Genomic DNA, 24,481 nt, shown 5'->3' with positions numbered 1-24,481 from the left:
ATGGTATCAGAGCCTTGTTCGTGGTAAGGAGCTCAAGAAAGCAAGCCAAGCTCGCGGTGTTCTGGTAAGAGGAGCAGTGTTGCTTTCATTTTCTGTTTTGGGAGCAGATCTCTGCAGGCAGCACAGCCGGAAATTGCAAGAGTGCATTGTCTCATGTTGAGACGCCCTTCGCGGTGAAGCAAGAGGACAGTATATGCTGTGGGATAGGGCTTTAGCCATTGGCGACCCTGTTTTTTTGATTTGAGACCATTTCGGGGCCTATTTTGGAGGTGGAAGTTTTCTGCATGCACTCAAGAAAATGCCCAGTTTTACGTTGTGCCACTGTTCTACAGGTCGGTGAAAAGTTACTGTAGAAATTGCATCATATGCTTGTGCGCAGAGACATTGGGAGTTACAGAATCATCCTTGTTGCCTGTTGATGCAAAATCGTCACTAGGAAGTGACTGTGTGGTCAAATACCACTTTCGTCAGTTTTGCAGATTTGCCCTTGTGAGGCTGAAGCTATGTTCTTTGCAGTGACAGAATTTTTTGCAGTGTTCTGTAATGGCGTCTGATTCTCTTTCACAGATTGTCACTGAAAAGCTTGACAAGAACAACTTCCAAGCATGGAAGTTTAGAATGACGAATTTCCTTATGGGAAAAGGATATTGGGAATTTGTTGCAGGAAATGAAGAAGAACTAGTTCTTCCTGATGTTCCCAATCAACAGCAAATGCATGCATTCAAAGCATGGCATGAGAGAGCCAGGAAAGTTATGTACTGGCTGTCTATCAATATTTCAGACTCTATGATTGTGCATATTCAGGATGCAAATACGCCAAAGGAGGCATGGGATACTTTGTCAAAAATGTATAGCACAAACACGCAAGCCAGGAAAATGCAGCTCAAGCAAGAGTTGCACAATGTGCAAAGAGAAAATATGAGCATCAATGACTACCACATGAAGGTGAAGAAGATTGCAGATGCACTTGCTTCCATTGGGTCGCCAGTGGAAGATGATGATTTAGTTTCCGTGACCTTGAATGGTCTAGGAAAGGATTATGCACAGTTTCGGACATCCATTTCAGTTCGTGAAAGATTTCCTGATTTTGAGGAGTTGATTGCTCTTCTAATTTCTGAGGAGCAGAGAAATGGTGGTGCATCTTCATCAGGAGGAACTTCAAAAGAAGATGTCTTCTACTCAAATGCTGGAAGAGGTAGAGGAGGCCGATTTGGAGGCCGTGGTAGAAATCAGAATATGCAGCAAACTCAAGAAAACCAGTCCTATGGCGGAGGACGTGGTAACTCTAGAGGCAGGGGAAGCCAAAGAGGTCGTGGTGGATGGCAAAGAGGCCAAAATGCAAACAGCAACGTTGAATGCTACTACTGTGGTAAAATGGGTCATATGGCTAAAGACTGCTATAAAAAGCAGAATGACATCATGAATGGAAAACTGCAACAAGGGAATTATGCATCTTCTAGTAGACAGGGTGATGACAGAAATGAGCATTTGTTTATGGTGCAGCACATGAACAATTCTGTGACAAGTGTAGAAGAAAGCAATGATGTATGGTATGTTGACTCAGGTGCATCAAACCACATGACAGGTCATGCAGAATGGATGGAGGATGCAAGGAAAATGGAAAAACCAGGATTTGTGGAGACTGGTGATGATACTGCACATCCTATGGTGCAAATTGGAAAATTTCCTTTGTCTATGCAGGATGGGAAAAAGAAATACCTGTCCGATGTATTTCATGTCCCGAATATCACCAAGAATCTGGTTTCTGTTGGTCAAATGGTTGAGCAGGGCTTGTAGGTCAGATTTAATCCTCATGGATGCTTTGTTGAGGATATGAAAAATAAAGGTCGCTTGATAGCAAAAGGAAAGAAGAAGGGCAGAATGTTTACGTTGGATGCAGATATGTCTAAATTGAGTGCAGCAATGTTTGCACATGGGACCGGTGTAGTTGCAGATATTGATATCTGGCATAAACGCATTGGTCATGTTAATGTACAACGACTTAAATCAATGCAGGCCCAAAATATTGTTGCAGGATTGCCTAAATTCAAGGTTGCAGAAATGCATAAGGTATGTGAAGCCTGTCAGTTTGGAAAACAGGCAAGGAAACCATTTCCTAGACATGTTCAAGAGAGTAAGAAGCCATTGGAATTAATCCAGTCTGATGTGTGGACTACTAAAGCTGCATCTCTTGAAGGCTGTCATTATTTTGTCACTTTTATTAATGACTATAGCAGAAAAGTTTGGGTGTATTTTATGAAAAAGAAAAGTGAAGTTTTTGGGCATTTCAAAATTCTTAAAGCTATGGTTGAAAAAGAAACAGGTCTGCAAATAAAATGCCTAAGGTCAGATGGAGGGGGAGAGTACCTCTCAAATGAGTTTGCAAGGTTCCTACAGGAGCATGGCATAAGGCAGCAATATTCATGCAGTCATACCCCACAACAAAATGGAACTGCAGAAAGGAAAAACAGGCATATTGGAGAGGTATCTCGTGCCATGCTCAATGAAAAAGACTTGCCAGATTTTTATTGGGCTGAGGTAGTTGCTACAGCAGTCTACATAATGAACAGGACTCCCACTACAGCAACACATGGCATGACTCCAGAGGAGAGGTATACTGGTAGGAAACCAGATATTTCTCATTTGAAAATTTTTGGATGCATTGCCTATGTTCATGTGCCAGATGAGTTGAGATCCAAGTTGGATCCAAAAGCTGAGAAGTGCATCTTTATTGGTTATTCTCTGCAGCAAAAAGGGTATAGATACTATAACCCTTCTACTCGTAAGTTTACAGTGAGCAGAGATGTTGTTTTTGATGAGATGAGTAGCTGGTATAAACCAGTAAATGTGATTGATAATGTAAATGCACAAAATGATAATGTTGCACAAAATTCTCAACAGTAGTCACAAGATATTAGTGGACCTGGAGCGTCCTCTAGCAGTGGTTCACATTCTTCGCCATGGACAGGCAGATTGAGATCAGGAGAATCTTCTCAAGGCAGTGCAAATAGTGGTATGCAGGTGTCACGAAAAGGAAAGGAGAAGGTAGATCAGCCCATGTTTGATGTGAATGCAGGTCACTCTTATGTGGATGGTGAATCCAGTGGCTCAGAACAGAGCATTGATGATGAGTTGGGTATTCCTTCTATTGTTACACCTGGAGTAAGGAAGACCAGGGATGTTTTGAGAGCACCTGGGAGTGAACCTACTTTGCGCAGGTCAACCAGAGTTAGGTATCCTGTGGATAGGCTGAAATATGATGGATTTACAGTCATTCACTACGCATATATGGTCAAAGTGATACAGGAACCAGAACCCACTTCTTTTGAGCAAGTCATGGGAAAAGAAAAATGGGAGAAAGCCATATATAAAGAAATGGAGGCCTTGGAAGCAAATGCTACATGGGAATTGGTACCTTTGCCTAAAGGTAAGAATGCAATTGGCTATAAGTGGGTTTATAAGGTGAAGCACAATGCAGATGGTTCTGTGAACAGATACAAGGAAAGATTAGTAGTCAAGGGGTATGCAAAAACATATGGCATTGACTATGAAGAAACATTCAGTCCGGTTGCAAGGATGGCAACCGTAAGAGCAGTCATTGCTATGGCTACATCAAAGGAATGGTCTTTACATCAGATGGATGTAAAGAATGCCTTCTTGCATGGTGATTTGCAAGAAGAGGTATATATGGAGCAGCCACCAGGTTATGTGCACGCTGTTCATCCTGAGTTTGTTTGCAGGTTGAAGAAAGCATTGTATGGCTTGAAGCAAGCACCTAGAGCATGGTCTGACAAGATAGGACAGTATCGTGTCACTATTGGCTTTCAGATTTCCAAGGCAGATTTCTCACTTTATGTGAGAAAAACAGAGAAAGGTATTATGCTACTTGTCATTTATGTTGATGATTTGATTATGGCAGGTGACAGTGATGAAGATATCCTTCATGTGAAAATGCTATTGAAGCAGAAGTTTGAGATGAAGGATTTGGGAGAGCTGCATTATTTCTTGGGCATTGAGGTGATTAGATCACCAAGTGGAATACAGCTCTTGCAGAGGCAGTATGGATTGGACATGCTGTCCAAATATGGGATGACAGGCTGTAAGCCTATTTCAGTTCCTTTGGAGCAGAATGTGAGGCTGAGTGCAGATGCAGGTGAGCTTCTGGAAGACCCTACTATGTACAGACGCATAGTAAGAAGTTTGATTTATATGACTATTACCAGGCCAGATTTGAGCTATGCTGTTGGATTGGTAAGTCAGTTTATGCAGGCTCCAAGGAAACCGCATTTGGATATGGCTAGATGCATACTCAGGTATGTGAAGTCCACATTGCAGTATGGACTATTTTATGAGACTGGGGTTCATATACAGTTGCATGGATACACTGATGCTGTTTGGGCTGGTAGCATTTCTGATAGACGATCTACCAGTGGATATGTGTTCTCTTTTGGGAGTGATGCAGTCACTTGGAGCAGCAAGAAATAGCCTACAGTTGCCTTGTCCAGCACAGAGGCTAAGTATAGGGGTGCAGCAATGGCTGCATGTGAGGTAGCTTGGTTGCATAAGCTACTTTATGATATGCATCAGCCTACAGATGGGCCAGTTGTCATTTATTGTGACAATATAAGTAGTATACACTTGGCAAATAACCCAGTCTATCATGCTAGAACAAAGCACATTGAGATGCATTATCACTATGTGCGGGAGAGGGTTTTACTAGGTCTTATTGATCTAGTTTATGTCAGCACAGAGGATCAGGTAGCTGACATATTTACGAAGGCATTGGGCACAGAGAAGCTGCGCAAGTTCAGAGACCTGCTTGGTGTGCAGGAATTGGGATTGAGCTCGAGGGGGAGTGTTGAGATATCGAGCTCCACTCGTGATATGCCAAGGTGACCGTTGTGCATTTATGTCACCGACTTGTCAGTTGTAGATGCGGTTGGTACACCACCCATGAATAATAGCTACATGATAGTTATCCTTATCTACTCTAGTTCGTGGCCCAGTTAGTATGCCACCTTAGTTAGTTGAGTTTGGTTTGAGACCCATATATAGGGTTCTTCTATTTCTTTGTATGTGACTTCTTTTGGCTTACACAACTAACAAGAGGAAAACTATTTTCAGCCTCCATCTCTGTGTGTATTTCCCCATTGTGCAAGCAAGAAAGCTACAAGTGAGACTCCTTCCTTCTCTCCCACAATCTTGACAAAGGAGTGGGTAAAGGAAGCCCAAGAGAACCTGAAGGATACTGAGGCCATCATAGAATATGGAACTGAGGACTTCTCTAATGTGAGCACCCCAGTCTCACCCTCTAGACCAAGGACAAGAGATGTGCCTATGCCATGGGCAGCACCACCTATGAGAAGCTTAGGAGCCAGGGCCAGCAAAACACCCAAGGCCAATGGCCTAGAGGTGTGGGAATGGAGGAGAGACAAATGATGAGTGACCTCATCATGACATTAGTAACCACCCTAGTAACCCTGAGCCTAGGAGATGTGCTTAGGCTACAGGACTGGGGAAACCCTCCCGTCGAGATTGCTAGGTTCAATGTCAAACTAGCAAATGGATTGAAGGTAAGGCCGTTCGGAGTTTTAAAGAATTGGCCAGTGAAGATTGCAGGTGTCCAATTCTTTGTACACTTCATTGTTATAAAGGGAGTGGACTACGACATCCTACTAGGCCGACCCTGGATGAGGAATGCACGAGTCATCGAGGACTGGAGCAAAGGTCTAATCTTCTTAGGAAATCAAAAGGAAGCAATAAGGGTGGAGATGGATACCTCAAAGACAACACTTGTTGATCTAGATGCCATCTCAGCCACATTGAGGGGTGACATGCAACCAACCACATCGTATGGGCCGCTGACCAAGTATATCCCTTGCACTGAGGATGAGCGAGATTGGATGCATGTCCTTGCAACCATCGATCTCATGTTCTCAGATGAGGAGGAGGAGTATAAGCAAGTCGCACAAGCCATGTGCATGCCAGATGAGGAACACTCAGTACCACTCTGCATGATGGCAAGGAGTGTGTGTGGTCGGCCCAAACCTCTCACTTTCCATGTCCCAAATAATAAGCTAGAACTTCAGGAGACCTTAGAGTATTTGACATGTAGATTGGAGGGCAATCCTTTCACTAATCTCTTGCCCCTTAGAGACCTCCTGACTGAGCACAAGTGGAAGTGGACCAAGGTTCATGACCTAAACTTGCTATACAATTGGGCTTTAGTCACCAACGAGAAAGAGACTAAAAAGAATGACCTAAGAGACGACGAGCAGTCAGGGAGTGTTGGTTCTGACAATGAATATGAGAATTGTTCCTCCATCAGTGAGAAGGGTTTGGAGGAAATGGATACCATGGAGTACGATACTGATGGAAGGGTGATAGAGCAGATAAGAGCAGACTCGAGGTCCCAAGAAAGGAATGTATATGAGATCAAGAGAGGAGTTATGAGATTGGATTGAGATCGCTCTTGGTTGGAAGGTATAGGGGCAGTGGATTATGAGTACGCTAGAATTGCCCAACCACCAGTGGTACCTGTGTTTAGGACAGATGCACCTATTGAACTACGACCACCTGAGGAGACTCCTTTCTCCAGTGAGGGCTGTGAGTTCAACTTGGAGTTTGAAGTCAGTACAAAGAGCGACCCTGAAATACCCATGCCCTCCAAAATCAAACGCACCAAGGGGGACTTGCTGGTCCACCTAAGGTGCAATTGGCTAAAGGAGGAAAGAAAGAAACGAACAAAAGAGTCAGATGCAGAATGAATTAAGAAATCACATGACCTACCCAAATTCTTCACTAAGTTCAGAAGGGGTGACAGAGTGGTGGTCCTGCTAGGAGCAAAGAGGTAGGGCCATGCCAATGAGTCTATTGAAGGACCCGCCAAGGTCAAGGAAGTCAACGTTGTAGGGGAAGGTGAGAAGCCTTGACCTATATTCATAGCAAATGACATGACCAAGGATGAGGAGGCTAGCATTGTTGCTCTCCTATGAGAGTACCTGGAAGTGTTTGCCTGGTCTCTGGATGTTTAAGGGAGTCGACCCCAGGGTTGTGACCCACAACATCCCTATGGTCCCTGACGTCGTCCCTGTAAACCAACACCCTTACCCCATGAATCCAAAGCATGCCCATGCAGTAAAAGAGGATATTGATAAACTCATGAGAGCAAGATTCATCTACACTGAGCACATGCTTGAGAGGGTGGCAAGTAAATAAGCCTATAGTTTTTTGGATGGCTTCTCGGGCTACAATCAAGTGCGAGTACACCCTGGCGACAGGCATAAGACTACCTTCACTACAGAGTGGGGGATATTCGCCTACATCGTTATGCCCTTTGGGCTAATGAATGCACCCGCAACCTTCCAATGCCTGATGTGCATGATTTTCAAAGACATGCTTACACGTGAGCTAGAGGTGTTTGTGGATGATCTATGCATACACTCTAACTGGGTGGGACACTTAGAGAAACTACGGGCAGTCTTTGAGCGATGTCGACTTTATAATCTCTCATTGAACCCCCTGAAGTGCCAATTTTGGGTGAAACATGGATGCATCCTAGGGCATGTGGTGTCCAAGAACGGGATTGCCACTGATTTCTTGAAGATCAAGGTTATTGTTGACTTGCCACCACCCAACAATTATAAGGATGTTCAGTGCTTCTTAGGTCACATAGGGTACTATCGGCTCTTTGCACTGAATTATGCACTAATCGCAAGACCATTGTACAAGCTGCTAATTGTATTCGAGTGGACCAAAGAATGCCAACGTGCTTACGAAGAATTGAAAAAGGCTCTTACCATTTCACCCGTCTTACGAGCCCCAGATTGGACCAAAACGTTCCATGTGCATATAAATGCATCTAAGTTTGCCATTGGAGCTATTCTGTGCCAACTTGGCAAACACAACCTTGATTACCCATTGAGCTTTGCTAGCAGGCAGCTCATTGACATGGAGATGAACTATTCCACTATGGAAAGGGAGGGGCTGGCCATGGTGTTTGCCATTAAGAAATTTAGACATTATGAGCTGTTGCTCCAGCTTATTTACGAATCACGACCACAGCCCAAAAGACACATTCTTTTGATGCTTTAATCGATGAGGGGGCTGACTTCAATATCCTAACCCATGCTCATTGGACCCTCATTGGTCAACCCCAATTGCAGCCAACTAATGCTAAACTTAGCCCATTTGGGAGCAAATCCTATGCACTCCTTGGGAAGTGCCCAGTCGTTGTCTCTATTGAGTCTAAAAGTTTGCCAATCATCTTCTATGTGTTGCCCAACACGAAGGAAGCAGGCAAGGTGTCATTGCTAGAACACACTTTCAAAAAACAAACCCATTGTTATGTTCATTACGACCTGCAGTGTATCCACCTCGCCATAGGAAGTGTGCGCATCGTGACAACTTTCAACAAGGGCAGTGCGGGTCCCTCCAAGACCGCCACTCCACCAATAGAGAAGACCATGCCTAAGTCTAAGAAGGGGGATTGTGATGTGTCACACCCCACTCAGCCCACAAAACACCACCCCACCAAACCCACTCCTAAGGTTAAGCAACCTACATTTCAATGGGTACCTAAACATCAAGGCAAGTCTTCCCACAATAAGCAAACGTGATGCCACAGACCTAGGAACTCTCATGCAAAGCCTAGAAAGCAGCCTAGACACCAAAGCCATAAACGCATCCTTAAGCCGTGATGGATCCCCATAACCCTATTACATGCTCAAGGATACTATGAGGGCAACAACAGGATCTGGGTGCCCAAGAAATCAGTCCTTAAGAACAAACCCCTTACACAGCTTGCAACCACACCTACTTCAAGCAGCGTGTTCACTAAACAACCAACCATACCTAAGACCCAAGCTGTCAAATCTATGACAACCACAAAGGTCGAAGCCCCAAAACCTAAGCCCATCTATCGGCCAAAGCCGCAACCCGCTAACTCTAAACCAGCCACTACTGATGCCAAAGCAAAGTCTCTAGAGACTCAACCAATCAGTCCCGTGCAGTCTAAACCCACTATGTCTCTCGAGATCTCACAAACCCATCAACTTACACAGCAGCTATATGTCCCGCAATCATCTAATGCAACAAACTCTTGCATGCTCAAAGCAGCTCACGATGAAGGTTGCACATCTTCCAAGCCCCACAAGACACACAAATAACCTTCCAAGCTGATGCTCATCCCAAGGAGTAATCTAGCCGAACATAATTGCTAATGCATCCATCTAGTTTTATTCCATTGCAACCACCAGCAAGTCTTAGTCCTTCATATGAGCCACGCTCATTTCTTGCTATGTCCAAGGACCTTGCTGCCAATTCAGGTGATGACTTGATTACTTGCATTAAAATGTTGGACAGCACATTCACGACCTTCGTCCGAAGTTATGAGCGGCTAGACCTTGGCCTTCTTGATGAGCCACTTGCTTCTGAAGCCCGTGCTTTACCATGCACCTAGGAAGATTACGAATTCATGGCTATCAAATTCCCCAAGGTTACAGCTGAGCTTATCGCTAGCGGTGAAGTCTCAAAGGAGCAAGCAATCATCGGCAGGATGCTGACCTCATACCGAAAGCCTGCCGACTCTGCACCACTCCAAGAGCTTGAAGAGCTCATGAGTCTTGCAAACTCTACCTCTTCATTCTTACAGCAATGGTATGCCTTACGGCTCCAATGGGAGAGAAAAGGTTACCAAATTATGACAAATGTCGAGTAGAGACGCGCAATCAAGGCTGCGAAATATGACCCCACATACGTAGCTCCTACTTCTTTTAGGGTTATGGCCATCCTGCGTAATAAGCTACTTGACGACCATTTATTGGCCCATCCTTACATTGACCAAATCCTTACAGAAGAAGAGCTACACGTTGCTAGCCACCTCAAATCTGGCGATGTGCTATACGATGTCCTAACGTATATCATGCAAGCTCCCATTAGATCGCATGAACTTACCGTCATGCCCAATTGGAATGCAACCCAAATTTCTACTAGTGGTGGTTGTTGTCAAATTAAACACACCACATTGTGTTTTAATGCCCTTGCCTCGTCCTATTCAATCCTAGGAAGGATTTTCATCTTTCCATGACGGGGAGGGGGTAAGGTGATCAAGAAAATATAACACAAAGGAAAAACGTAATGAAGAGTTGAACTACACATAAAAACTTAAGAGCAAAGCTACTGGCTAGAATACGCCCCGTAGTCCAAGCAGAATGTATATCATCACAGGGGTCGTCCCTCTACAACAAACACTGCATGCCCCACTGCACCCCTCGTCATATACGCTTGATAATCCACTGTTTAATCCCTGTTATGCAAATAATTATGTCCTACCTTAAGGCCTAACCCTTGGTTCACATTTTTAAGGTTCCCCACCAATAGCTGTCATGGAGTACATAGTACAACTAGCCTGCAAGGAAGCTCTCCATCGTCGGAGGGAGCATAAGGCACTAGCACCTCCACCAGAACGCTACGTGCCTACTCTAAAGAGGTACGTACCAAAAAGAGGCCCCAAGAGACACTGCCCAAGACACAGGCCGAAAACTCCCCAAGCCAAGAGGACGAAAGGGAGTACCCAGGGTGTAGCAACACCGACCGTGCAAGCCCTCACCAGACGCTTGCACACCAAGTGCTCAAAAGAGAAGAAGGTAGCTAGAAACAAGTGGGAATTCGATGAAATATTTAAAAGCATTCTTGAAACAGCTATGGCCAGGGACTACAACATTCGTGTCCCGACCGATATCTTCCCTACCCGACCTGATGGGAGCCCCTCACCGGCACAGCCCCAATCGCCCAACCACCCAAACTCACCCCACCTCATACAAATAGAATAGTCCATATGTTGTATAAGCTACTTAACAAATGACATCTTGCCATAACTTTTTATTCTTAAGTGGTTAAAGGGGCAAGCTCCCCCCAACTGTACAAACCTCCCTTACTACTAATTTACATGGCACGTCTTTAACAAGCACGGATGAGATGTATCGCACGTCAACACCATAGGATTTAGATGAAGTAATATCTTCTTGCATTGCATCTATTCATCATAATTGATGCATGTGATTTGCATATACTCTCATGAAGCGTCAAGTGGATGCAAGATGACATAGGTCTTCGTAACGAAAGTGTTTAAGGTCCAAGTCACCACAAGACCACCAACCCCACAAAGAACCATTACAAAGAAAGTGACAGAAATACCAAGAGCAAAGAGCCGTGAACGAAAGCCCCATTGGAAGAGAAAATCAACCATACAAAAATCACGCAGTGCGTTTGAGCATGGCCCAAAGCATAGTCATTGGCTACTCTTTCTTTCTTGGCCAAACTCAACATCCGGGTAGGAGCCATGCTCTCAACAATGACAAGGCAAATATTTCTTTGTCTACCAAGATGCCATTTGCCACCAGATGCTCTATCCCTTGTCCATGTATAGCTCACTGTAGTCGCTACCTCAATTGTATCAATGTCTCACATGTTACAAAGAGGTTTGCAAAATCTCAAGTGTATCTCTCTATCTCAACAAATGTTCCTCTAGCATCGAGTCTAGTAACACAATCATCTTTGTAATATCCATTTTTCACAGCCTTTGGATCTTGACATTTCCCAATCCAAATGAAAGAATAATAGCCTCAATATATTGCAATGGTTGCATTCATTTTATCCACACACACACAAAAAAAACAAACAAAAGAACAAGAAAAGAAAATAAAGAAAGAAAAAAGAAAAATAAAAAGTGAGAGAGAAAAAAAAAAAGGGGCACCTATGATCACAGCACCGGCACCTAGGGGTTCTCAAATTAGGTACGTCCAGTGACCATAGTCAGCTGGCTCCAACCCTAATCCCCTAGCCCTTTTCCACATCTCACACAATTGTTCAAGGCAGCACATCAAGGGCAGGACATACCTAGGGAGCTTGTCTTGCCTATGGTTGGGGACCTGTCACCCTAAACCATTTACACAATTCTTTTTTGCACTCCATCTTAGTGCCATTACAATCAATAGTGGTGGTAAGCAAGGCATGGAAGCCCATGGAAAGTACATTGTACTCTTCAACCACTATGAATAGCCACCAACTACCAAAGCTAAGGCATCAATGAGCTCAATTATGCTACATCGTGTTGTCAAAATCACAAATGATGTCTCAAGAAGCCTTTAAGTATACTTCTCCGCAACATCGACAATGTTTCCCATCCCATCCAACCCTTGCTTCATCCAGCCATTACTATGAGGAACCAGACCAGCGGTTTCCTAACTATGTAATATCTAAGTATGCACGTGCACTCACATAATATCTGCACCACCACAATATATATACAGTTTGGGTCCTCAAGTGCAGGACAATATTCTCAGCTTACTAAGAGTTTGACCTGTCTCCCAAACTAACCAAACTACGTCTTATGCACAATAAGAAGACTAGCACTAACCCTAGGGAGAGACCACATATAAAGCTTTTCAATTGCAGGTATTGTAGACTCCAACAAAAGTACCATCAGCTCTTCATCAGCACTCCACTCTGAATTCTTATCCTTCATCATCCTACAAGCCCACCAACGACTCGTCACCCACCCCAGAATCCCCCGAACATCAACACCTGTGCCAACCCATGAATGCAACTCCCAATAAAAACTGATCCTATCCCCAACTTCAACACCTCTATCAACAACCAAGCAGGCTAACAAAGTGCCACCAACCACCTTCATCCACACCACCACTAAAACTTATTTTATCCCCGCCATAGCAGTCCCTTCCACCCACATCTTCAGTGCATGCCAAAGCCTGCTACCTATGAGACGGTGAGTGCCATGGGACTAGCCCTCATCTAGGAGGGGGGTAATGTTAACCCTCAAACAACAAGGTGGAAAAGCCAAAAAACCAAAAGCAGAAGACAAGGCCAAGGAATAAGTGAAACAGAAAACAAAGGCACACCAAGAAGAATCTGGAAACACAAGAAGTGCAAAAAAATCCTAAATCAAGGAAAAAGGCACACGAGAAAAATCATGACTCTATAATTTTGTAAAAAAGCACAAGGCACACCATGATTTATTTTAAGAGTGCCGGGCTCTCACCCGTGCAATTGGTAAAGGTGGTTGGGCAGTAGGAAGGAAGCTAGGAAGATAGAAGAAAAATGGGACAAAGGGCCGCCATGTAAAAAAGGGAATAAGGGGATGACCGCCCAAAAAGGTTTTAGGGTTTTGTATATAAAGTTAAAAAGTGAATGAGAAGCTCATTCTTGTGTGTGGCAATAAGCATCTTCTTCTTCTTCTCTTCTTCTTGCCTTCTTGCTTGTGCTTGAGAGAGGGAGTGAGTGAGTGTGAGGGAGTGAGGGAGTGAGTGTGTGAGAGTGAGGGATCAAGGAGGAGAAGGTCCCCATCTCCTCTCTTCATCTTCTTCTCTTCTCTACTCTTCTCTTGTATCGCGCGGTTATGGAGGATGGAGCTTGTTGGAGAGGGATTGAGGTTGCTTGAGCTTGCCTCAAGGATCATGGAGCTACCAGCGTGCATGGGAGAGGAGGGTACTCGATCAGGCATCAAGGTAACCTCACTACACCCCATAGATAGGGAGGGCGTGTCTACTATGTGAGAGGTAGCCATGGCTACTGAGCTTGAAACGCTTGACCAATAAGTGGTCCGTAGGTCTCGGGGATTGAGCTTGTAGCTCCCTTCACCTATGGTTAGACTTGTCACCCTAAGCTCCTTGCACCACACCTCCCTTATACACAAACTACGTCCTCAAGTGTGGGACAATACCACAAGCTTCCCTGAGGTTCAACCCAACTCCCAATTCCACAAGCACGTGCACCATGCACTCTATGATAGGGCTGACACACCCCTTAGGAAGTTCCCAACTTTGTCTTGCAGATTAAGATCATGCCACATCAAGGAAAAAACACAATGAAGGAAACCCATCCAATGATATCCTCAACCTGGAGGATAGGTCTACCACGGCTTCCCCAAGGAGGATCCACCCAACACCATTTTCAATTTCAAGGGCAGATCCACTCCTAGCCAACCTTAAGACAGGGGTTTGCTCCAACACCATTTTCAATTTCAAGGGTAGATCCACTCCTGGCCAACCTTAAGATGGGGGTTTGCTCCAATACTATGTTCAATTTTAAAGACAAACCTCCCCCACAACTAGCTCCCCGGAGGACCTTACTGCAACACCATCTTTAATTCCAATATTAAATCCCTCCAACACATCCTCAACCAGGGCTTGTATACAAATTCAAAAGGCCACCTGGCTACTCCATCACCACCGACCAACTCACCACCTAATAGTGCCATGGGACTCTGGCACTCAGCTCGAAGGGGGGTAATGTTTATGGCAAAGCAAGGAAAGTTGAAAAAGAGGCATCAAGAAGACAAGCGCAAGGCAGAAAAAAGGAAAAGGCAACTCACAAGAGAATAGGGCCGAAAAAAATCTAAAAGCATGGGAACAACCACCAAGAGTCCAAGGCGCAACCATGGAAGCTACAAAAAATCCAAAAGCAAGAAGGTACACATTTAAATATAAAGCCACATTCAAAATTTTTGTAAAAGAGAGTGCGGCTCCCTCCTATGCAATTTGTAACCATGGATGGGTGGTAGGACTAAGCTAGGAAGTTAGGCCAAAGGGAAAAAGGCCCTAGGCCACAGCCAGCCATGTAAAATGGGGATCAATATTGATGATGATGGCATGAATATTGAAGCCATTCCTAAACCCACTCTAAAGATCTAGGCCAAAACTAATTCACACCTTGTTCTCTACTAGAACGAAGTACAACTCAATAATGAATAGGATCCACCTAGGATCATTGGAGGGCTTGGTAACATGCACCATAGGAAAGTGGCACTTTCATGCCTACAAAATCCATGCAATAGCAAAAAAATAATCTTTGAGGTTCAAGTGACTGTAGATTTGGAGAACATCCTAGTGTTAAGCAAGAGAGTAGCAAGGAAAAGAGTGACTTGGAAGGCTACTATGGTAGGGTTTGAAGGCATTCTAATTTCATCACAAAGGAGGTCATTAATGACTCCCAAGCACCAAGAGAGCATGTCCCAAAAGGAGAAGAAAGAGCAACCACCTCATCAGTGTAGGAGGCAACTTTAATAATCAAAGGGGCAATGACTCTCAAAGAGGCTTCTTCAAACTCAGGACCTATGATGATGAAGATCTACGACTACAAAAGGAATTCAATGCAATAGTAAAATTGTATGAGGAAACCCAAAGAAAAATTGTAGCACATGGGGAAGCCAGTAACAAGAAAAAATACATTATAATTGCTAAATAGACCCAGCTAGCAAGATCAACTAAACAAAGTCAGCTACTAGCAAGAAGTGAGGTCAACTAGCTCCCATGGAGATAAAGAGAAAACTTCAAATACAAAGACAGAAGAATTGGGAGAGGAAAAGAAGAGAAGATCTTAGAAAAATCAAAAGGTAAGCTTGAGGTCACCCAAAAGAAAAACACCAAAAATGACAAATCAAGAGAGATCCTGCAAGAGGGAAAGCAAGGAAATGGAAATATTAAAACCCCTACCAAGTGTGTGAAAAAGAGGGATTCCTCCAAGAAGGATACTACATAAGCAGAGAAGACAACTTCACAGAAGAGGATGTAGTAGAAAGGGCAAAGGAGAAATCCAAGAAAGCAAAATATGAATGACAAGCTCGACTCCAGGAAGAAGAAGAGGAACTCATGAAGAAAGAAAAAGAAGATTTGAAGCTAGTCATCTAGAAGTTAGTAGAGCAACCGAGTAGAGTAGAAGATATATTTTTATGGACCCAAGCCTCCATGCCCCAACACTAGGTCTAGCAAGAGTACAAAGAAGGGGTGAAGCACCACCAACAAGGAATCATTCAAGCCCTTAGAAGACAAGGAGAGAGAACCCATATCCATGCATTACCACCTACTCTACCTCAATCAAGGGAATTATATCCCTAACCACTATCCTACCCCCAATACAATCACCCATGGTGAAAGAAATTGAAGAAACAAGTTGGAAACTAGGATAAAGAACTTAGAAAGTGTTATAAGATCCGAGATACACGCTCGACTTTCTTATATACTTAAAAGATATATGGTAAATATTATGTTGGCACAGAGAGAGAACATATGAGAGAAAAGAAAGATGTAGAGAGAGATATATATAGAGAGATTGACAATACACTAGGGACTAGAAGGCCAATCCCCCCCCTTGTGGAGTTACATTATTGACAAGGAGCAAGCTCCTCCGTTACACATAAACCAGTTCTTACTTGTAGATCTTGGGAACAATATCACGGTTCCTTGCACGGTATACAACTAGCTAACACTTGCACAACTTGGAAGTTGGCACCTTTTGATCCTTCTTGAGTCTCTCCTTCTCTCCTACACAACATGTGTAGGGATCTCCTCTTGGAGCTTGATTTTAACATATGAGAGAAAAGAAAGATGTAGAGAGAGAGATATATAGAGAGATTGACAATACACTAGGGACTAGAAGGCCAATCCCCCCCCCTTGTGGAGTTACATTATTGACAAGGAGCAAGCTCCTCCGTTACACATAAACCAGTTCTTACTTGTAGATCTTGGGAACAATATCACGGTTCCTTGCACAATATACAACTAGCTAACACTTGCACAACTTGTAAGTTGGCACCTTTTGATCCTTCTTGAGTCTCTCCTTCTCTCCTACACAACATGTGTAGGGATCTCCTCTTGGAGCTTGATTTTAACAGAGCTTCTGTAGCACTTGCACCTTCTCTCCTCCTCATGGAACTTGATTTCAACAAGGCTTCCGTAGCATTTGCACCTTCTCTCCTCCTCTTGGAACTTGATTTCAATAGAGCTTCCGCAACACTTGCTCCTTCTCTTCTCCTCTTGGATGCATGCAAAGTGATGCTTCCTTCACCTCCCCCACACCCAAGGAGAGCCTCCTCTTTTATAGGCTTTCAAGAGCTTCTCTTCTTGGAGAGAGACTTAAGTGCCAAGATTGGAAAGGCTGATCTTCATGCAAGATGTGGTTGTTCCATGACCTTCTCTGCAACACCAATTTTGAGATATCTCTCAGTGCGTTGCTTGGATGAAAAAATGTTCAACACGAAAGCTGTAGATCTCATTGTTTTCGATAACCCTAGGAAGCCATTTTTAGAGATCGGATTTCTATTGCAAGATATTTTAAAAATGGATTCACCATGTCTATTTTTTTTAAACATATTTTTAAACTGTACTCTTAACTTGTGGTCCATGCAACCACCTTGAGCCATAGACAAGGAGATTTCATTAGATTGCCTTGGGCCTCAACCTTAAGATTGACTTCCCATAAAAGCTTATGTCATCTTAGGCCTTAGAAAGAGAAAATCATTTCTCTCCTCACTTCTAGAGGATCACATCTCTTGTCTTTCTTAGTGAGATAATTACCTCTCTTGTCTTTCTTAATGAAAGAAAAGACCTTAAACCTTGAGTTGTAAGGGAAAGGATGTCCCCAAATGAATGCAATTCTCATTACACACAAGTAAACATTAGCATGAATCCCTGGATGCACAAATAGATACATATACACAATGCTAATGCACTTCGTCTTCTTAGAACTCAATCCATCTTCATTTATGTTTAACTCATTGGTTCTTGTGTACACTCTTATACTTGGCAAACACTTCCTTCCCCCTTCATAACTTGTACTGCATGTATTAGATATCCCCGTCACAGTGCTCTGATCACCCCATTAAGTGATGCACTAGGAATACTAGTCTCTAAATGGTCTCATGGCCATTCTAGATCATCATCAACACTTAAAGAAAAGTGAGTCATTAATTTATTGACATAAATTTATTAAATAGAGAATGCGTAATAAGCAATCAATTTAGTGACAAAAAGCCAGGGCCTTGTCAAAAGGAAGGTTAGATGAGGTGACAAATATAGGGGTCAAGAGAGAATAGCACCCACCAAAGAAAAATCATAAAAATGGATAACAAAAGTCTCAAAGATTGGAGGATCATCCATCTCCATACTACTACTCACTCAAGGCCCATCTCAAGTCTTTGAGGACTTGCTAAAAGATCTAGAGGAAGAAAGGGACCAAAAGGATGAGGAAAGGAAGAAGACAATGCTAGCCCTAGAAAAAGAGAAAGAGCGATTTGTGTCTTACTAGAAATAGGCCATTGGGGATGTTTATGCCCTCAAAAAGGAGGTAGCCACATAAGAGGAAAAGGTGAATGATGGCAATAACTATGAGGAAATGTAGAAGCAATAATCATAGAAAAGGAAAACAAGATATGGTTGTTGGAGGCTCGGTATGCAATTGTCCTAGAGACAAAGGCTTGCATGGATAATGAGTTGTCAAATAAAGATCAAAAACTTGAGAAAGAAATATGTGGAGCAAGCAAAACAAGAAAACAAGGGCTTCTGGAAGTATTTAATAGGTTGAAATAAGCAAATTTGAACCAAGACATGTTTAAAAAGGAAATAGCTCAGCTAACAACAAGAATAATGAGTTGCAATGGACCAAGCAAGAGCAGAACTTGATCTTGGATACACTAACCAAGTGGCATAATACATGCCTAGAATAAGGAAAGAAAAAGATTGAGTAGATGGACAAATAGAGTTTAGGGACCATCCTTGACTAGACTAGTGCAAGCAATCTATGAGAGAGGTTAATGAAAGAGCTAAGATGATAGAAGAGTTGACGCAAATCCAACAAACAAAGCTTCAGTTGCACCGTAACTAAGGTCATAGACCCATGGTAGGGACACATAATTGAGGAGATCCATAGGAAATTGCAATTGGCAAGGGAAGCTATCAAAACCAGTATGGGGGCAGAAGTGCCTCAATCTAAGTATAGAATCACAAGGGATGAATGTGTGTAATGGCTCAAGAGGAAGGGTTCAAAAGTGAGGAATTTAGAAGAATTGGATTCATAATCCATGAGCAATCCACTAATGTCACCATCACCAACAATCGATACAAAGGAATGGGACATGATGAGTGCTCTAAAGTTAGCACCTCGAGAAAAATACCCACTAGAGGCTCACCAAATGAGTCTACCTCATTGTATTAAAGTAAGGACCCTAAGAAGAGAAGAAGAAAAAATTTGGAAGAAATTAAGAGAAGAATTGCCACCTACCCTCAACATGTGCCTGATATATCATTCATTAGGAGAAGGGAGCCCACAATCACCAATTGGGAGCAAAAAGTATTGGCCCTAGGGATTTGGCAATCGTAGGAAATACCCATGACCTTTAGTTTCAACCTTTCAGGAAAGCTTAGAATAGTGTTTCCCCACAAGATGGTGCAGCAAGTTATAAAAACAAGATAGCATTGGAAAAACATTGGCTTGACCAAAAAACATAGAGTGTAGGATCATAGTAGCATGAACAAGAAGGTTACTAGATGGATAAGATTTTCAAAGTACTGAAGGATAGTATATGGGTATGAAGCACAACCTAAATTGTGAAAGAACATTTTGGATACGAGCAGTGAGGCTTGGATTTCTTTCTACGATGCTACAACATCAAAAAGAGGAGACCCTCTTGCCTTCCTTACCCATGAAGACATGGGGTGGATTATGAACTAGAGACATACTATAGATTTGACTTCCTTATCATCATCAAAGCCCTAAGGAAGGCAAGAAACCTCAAATTTTGAGAACCAAACCTAATTCCTTTTTGTAAGAGTTTTGTGTCCAATTTTTCATATTGCCCAAGCCTTGCTAGCATTACCACATGCAACTGCCTAAGGCTACTCATTACATTGTGGAATTAGTAAAGACTGCTAGAAGAAGAAGGCATCCACCCACTATTTTTACATGTAAATACAAGTATTGATAAATTTGCAATGTTCACATTGTTCCCCCCTACCACCATACTACCAACTTGCTACATCAACTTGTTGGAGAACATGAACAAAAGATGCTTCACCAATTGTAATCACCCCTTCCTACCCACTACCTAATTGGCAACAGGAATGGCAATGAAGAGTTACCTTATGGACCAAGGCCTACATGGAACAAGTATTGGGACCTCTCCTCATGTATTTACATGACAAGGAAGAATACTAAGAGAATTTTTTTAATAGAAAAAAGAAGGCAAAAGTAATAAAAAGAAATAAAAATCTCTACCTATAGTCTAGGACCATGTACTAACACTACATCTAGGGATCATCAAGTTGGATATGTATAGTAGTTCTAACCGGCTAGCTCCATCTCCAATCCCCTAGCCCCTTCCCTATACAATAACTTAGGGTCCTCAAGAGCAAGACAACCCATGAAATTGACAAGCCTATCCTCATAAGTGCCACTACACATCATCATACCAATAACCTAACACTGGTTAGATCCTTAAGTGTGGGACATACCTAGGGAGTCTCAGCTTTCCTAGTGTTAGACTCACCTCCCAATCCCACACCCCCCTAACCACCCTTTCATTAAACACCACCCCCATAGATGCACAACTCTTCCTTGCAAGTACTCAAGAGTGTGACTCTAAAGAGCCATCAAGATCCACCCATACTTCATCATCAACCTAACCTCTTACCCTCATCCACCATTTTATTTATGTCTCATGCATTCTCTCAAGTGCCATGGAAGTGGCACTTAATAGTAAGAGGGGTAATGTTAACCCTATTCAGGGTCATCAGTTACTTAGGAGCAAGAAGGACAAAAAAGGGGTGGGTATATGGCCCAAAAAATAAATGTGAAGGTGCAACATGGGCCAAGACTTCAAGAAGAATGCAACCCATAGCTCACAATGGAAATCATTCTAAAAATAAATAAGTTACAGCATAAGCATTAGAAGTCCACAAGTGGTAGGAAATAAAGCCTACCAAGTCAAACAGTGCATAACAAACTACACTAATCGACTGGCATTATATCTTTGCCAGTTGTAGGTAGGTGTAATATCCTAAATATAATAAGTGATAAGTTAGTGATCATGTTAGTATCATAATGACCACCAATGTGCTCAGTGTAGATATGTGAACCCATCTAGCCAGGTGGTCCATCAATAGCACCATCTATCCCACTACTTCCCACCACAGTGCCATGGGACTGGCACTTGGTTAGGAGGGGGGTAATGTTTACCGCATCATAGAGGAGCAAGAAATGGAAAAAGAGAAAAAGAAAAGGCGCCTTAAATGGCAACTAGACCCGGGAAAAAATTAAATGCACGGGCACGATCCTCAAGAAGTCTTGGAGTCGCCCAAGGAAAGTAAAAGAATAAAAAGCGCACCATTAAGTGCGAAAACACTTTCAAAACCTTGTAAAAGAGCGCCAGGCTCACTCCTGTGCAAATTGTATGCATTAGTTGGGGATAGGATAGACTAGAACGGTGGGAAATGAGGAAATGGGCCTAGGCTAATGGTCGGCCATGTAAAAAAGGGGGATGACCACCCATGGAAATTAGGGCATGTATATAAAGTTGAAAAGTGAATGGGAAGCTCATTCTTGTGTGTGGCAAAAGCTTCTTCTTCTTCTTCTCTTGTTTCTTGCCTTCTTGCTTGTGCTTGAGAGAGGGATTGAGAGAGTGTCAGGGAGTGAGGGAGTGATTGTGTGAGAGCGAGGGATCTTGGAGAAGAAGCTCTCCATCTTCTCTCTTCATCTTCTCCTCCTCTATTCTCTTCTCTTGTCTCGCGCGTGGCTATGGAGGATGAAGCTCATGGGAGAGGGATTGAGGTTGTTTAAGCTTGCCTCAAGGATCGTGGAGCTACCGGTGTGTATGAAAGAGGAGGGTACTCGATCGAGCATCAAGGTAAGCTCACTACACCCGTAAGGTAGGCATTGCGCATCGGCTATGTGAGAGGTAGCCATGGCCGCTCGGTTCGAAACACTTGAGCAATAAGTGGTCCGTAGGTCTCGGGGTAGAGCTTGAAGCTCCCCTACATTTTGGTTCCGTTGTCAAGACAGACGGAATCGAGCCTTGAGCGCCGCGCGCATTAGATCGAGCATGGAAGTAGGGTTTGTAGCCTGAACCAATGCTCGAAATAACTAGGAGATTTAGGAGGGTTTAATCCGTGGAACACATAAGTATTTGGGTTTGTTGGAAGTTTTAGATTAGGACTACTATTCTGCATTTCTATTTTTCATATTGCCTACACTAGATTAAGGTTAGATTAGGGTAAGAAAAGAGAAAACAGAGGTTCTGGCTGCTGCTAGAAACAGGAAAACAGGGGACCAGATTCAAATTTTTGGGTGAAACAAGGACATGGAACTGGCTGTAAGGTTTTTGCAGTGCTGGGAAAGGGCCTTAAGAGGCTTGGGAGGCCAGGACAGACCTCATTTCTTTAGTTGGCCTTGTGAGAGAGAGAGATAGAGAGAGAGAGAGAGAGAGAGAGCTTCTGGTTCACAAGACGAGGAAATGCGACCCCGATTCTAGGCGCATTCGATTCGTACTGCTTCAGGTGAGTCCGGTGTGTTCCATTAGTGCTCTAATCAGTTGTGGGAAGTCTGTGGTGATTGAGTGCAGCAAGCATTAGGAAGGATTCAAACGCGTCGGAATCGCACCCGCCGCCGACGTAGTCGGACCAACCCGCAGTGGTCTGATCCCCAAAATCAGACCACCCGAGCTCTGGCATCGGACCGTCCGATTCCCAGAATCGGACCGTTCGGACTGAGAGAGAGTCGGACCAGATTGGTCTGATTGCCAGAATCAAACCAACCCGATCGGACATGCCACGTGGCACTTGGACTGCTCGTTAGAATCGGACCATCGTAGTCGGACCATTGGTGCTGGACTCGGACCGTCTATAGTCGGACCACTTCAAAAGTAGGACCATCCTCCTAGCCCGATTCCCAGAATCGGACCATCTTGCCAGAACAAAAAGATAAGGATCTTTTGCTGACCTTGCCACAGACCTAACCCCAGGATGCAACCCTAAACACCCCCAAGACCCAGTTTGACCATTAGGACCACAAAGACTAATCGAACTTAGGGTGCGGAAAGACCATAGGATAGCCAGGAACCGAGTTGAAAACTCAGATTAGGCTAAGAACGTGGGTAGAAACAAGGTGGAGTTTGCATTAACCACTTTCTGCATCGGCATTTCACTTTTGTGCTCCACTAAACCTGCACAGCAAAAAAAGAGAAAAGCCTGTTTTCGCACCAAGCACCACGAACGCACCAAGCACAACTTGTGAGTAAGGATCGCCGCTGCTTTCAAATAACAAGGAACACATCAGGATACCTAATAACATTAAGGAACCCACTAGTAGGAGAAGACCCCAAGACTTAGACAGGTACCTGAGCGCCCTACTGGTAGTACCTGGAGAGAACACAAAGACACGGGAAGCAACAAGATAGAGGAGTGGAAGCTACCGGAGCTGATTGGATTCATTGACAATCTCGTGGAGCTGGAAGCAGAAACAATGTCGGGATCAAGAGGCGACCTAGGGGAAGACCAATTAGACTTGGGAGAATTTCCAACGTCGGTCCAGGAACTGGTCCATGACTACAATCTACTCACCAGGACCATGATCCAAGGTAGACCTGTAGAGGAAGTAGTGGCTAACCTGGAAGAAGAGAGAAGAGCTATCACGAGAGCGCTGGAAGGTATAATTGCCTACAACCATGAGCAAAGGGCTAGAAGGCTGCAGCAAGACATGGATATGTACGAGGCTAGACGAGTACTAGACCTAGTTGGGGCAGCCAAGTCCGGACCGAACGTGGAGAGGGAACGGGCAGCAGAGGCTGGCATGATGTTGAGTGAACTGGTAGCAAAGCGACTCATGGACAATACATCCGTGGAACAGAGTGCCACTGCCCTAGCCATTGCGCTACTGTCAGGATTGGGAGTTACACAAGGGGCTAAAGGGAAGGCTAGAATTCCCGTAGTAGCAAAACAACTAGCTCGATACGAACCTAGCAGTGACCCGTACAGCTTCATGGAGCAGTTCGAGTAAGTATGTGAGGCGAACGGTCTTACTGACCCTATGCAGTGAGCTCAAGCCTTCGGCCTGTGCTTAGGTGACAAGGGGAGGACCTGGTACTCTAGTCTGGATGACGCAGAACGTACAAACTTCACTCGCCTTAAGGGCCTCTTCATCAAGAGGTTTTCGGAGGCAGGGTATTCGAATAACCTCATTGTTAGGTTGATGAATATCAGTCAAAGGGAGAAGGAGGATGTTAGGGATTACGTTACTCAGGTGCGCAGTCTCTGCAAGAGAATCCCTACCAATCAGCAATCTACCGAGAGGGCAGTGTCTACAGTGTTCATGAACGGGATTCGGAGTGAGGAGCTCTACAAGGCTTTGGCCAGTAACTCCACCTTACAAGGAGACGTGCTGGCTCGAGTCTTTGAGGAGGCAATACGCGTAGATGATCAACTTAGGGAACGTAGCATGAGGACTACCAACCGAGATAGTACAAGCTAGAGGGACCCTGAGAGATCAGCCACCTTAGGGGAAAAAGCAACTGCTAACGCGCAAGACAAGGGAAAGAGTGTAGACCACAACCAAGGGATGGCAGAGATGAGAATGGAGATTGCGCAGTTGCAAGAGCTCGTTAGAAATCCCGTGAGATCACATGTACAATGTGTGTACT

The sequence above is a fragment of the Lygodium microphyllum genome, chromosome 2, assembly GCF_053477565.2.
Source record: "Lygodium microphyllum isolate KBCC chromosome 2, Lygodium_microphyllum_v1.1.10, whole genome shotgun sequence".
Taxonomy (NCBI): domain Eukaryota; kingdom Viridiplantae; phylum Streptophyta; class Polypodiopsida; order Schizaeales; family Lygodiaceae; genus Lygodium; species Lygodium microphyllum.
This window is presented reverse-complemented; position numbering follows the sequence as displayed.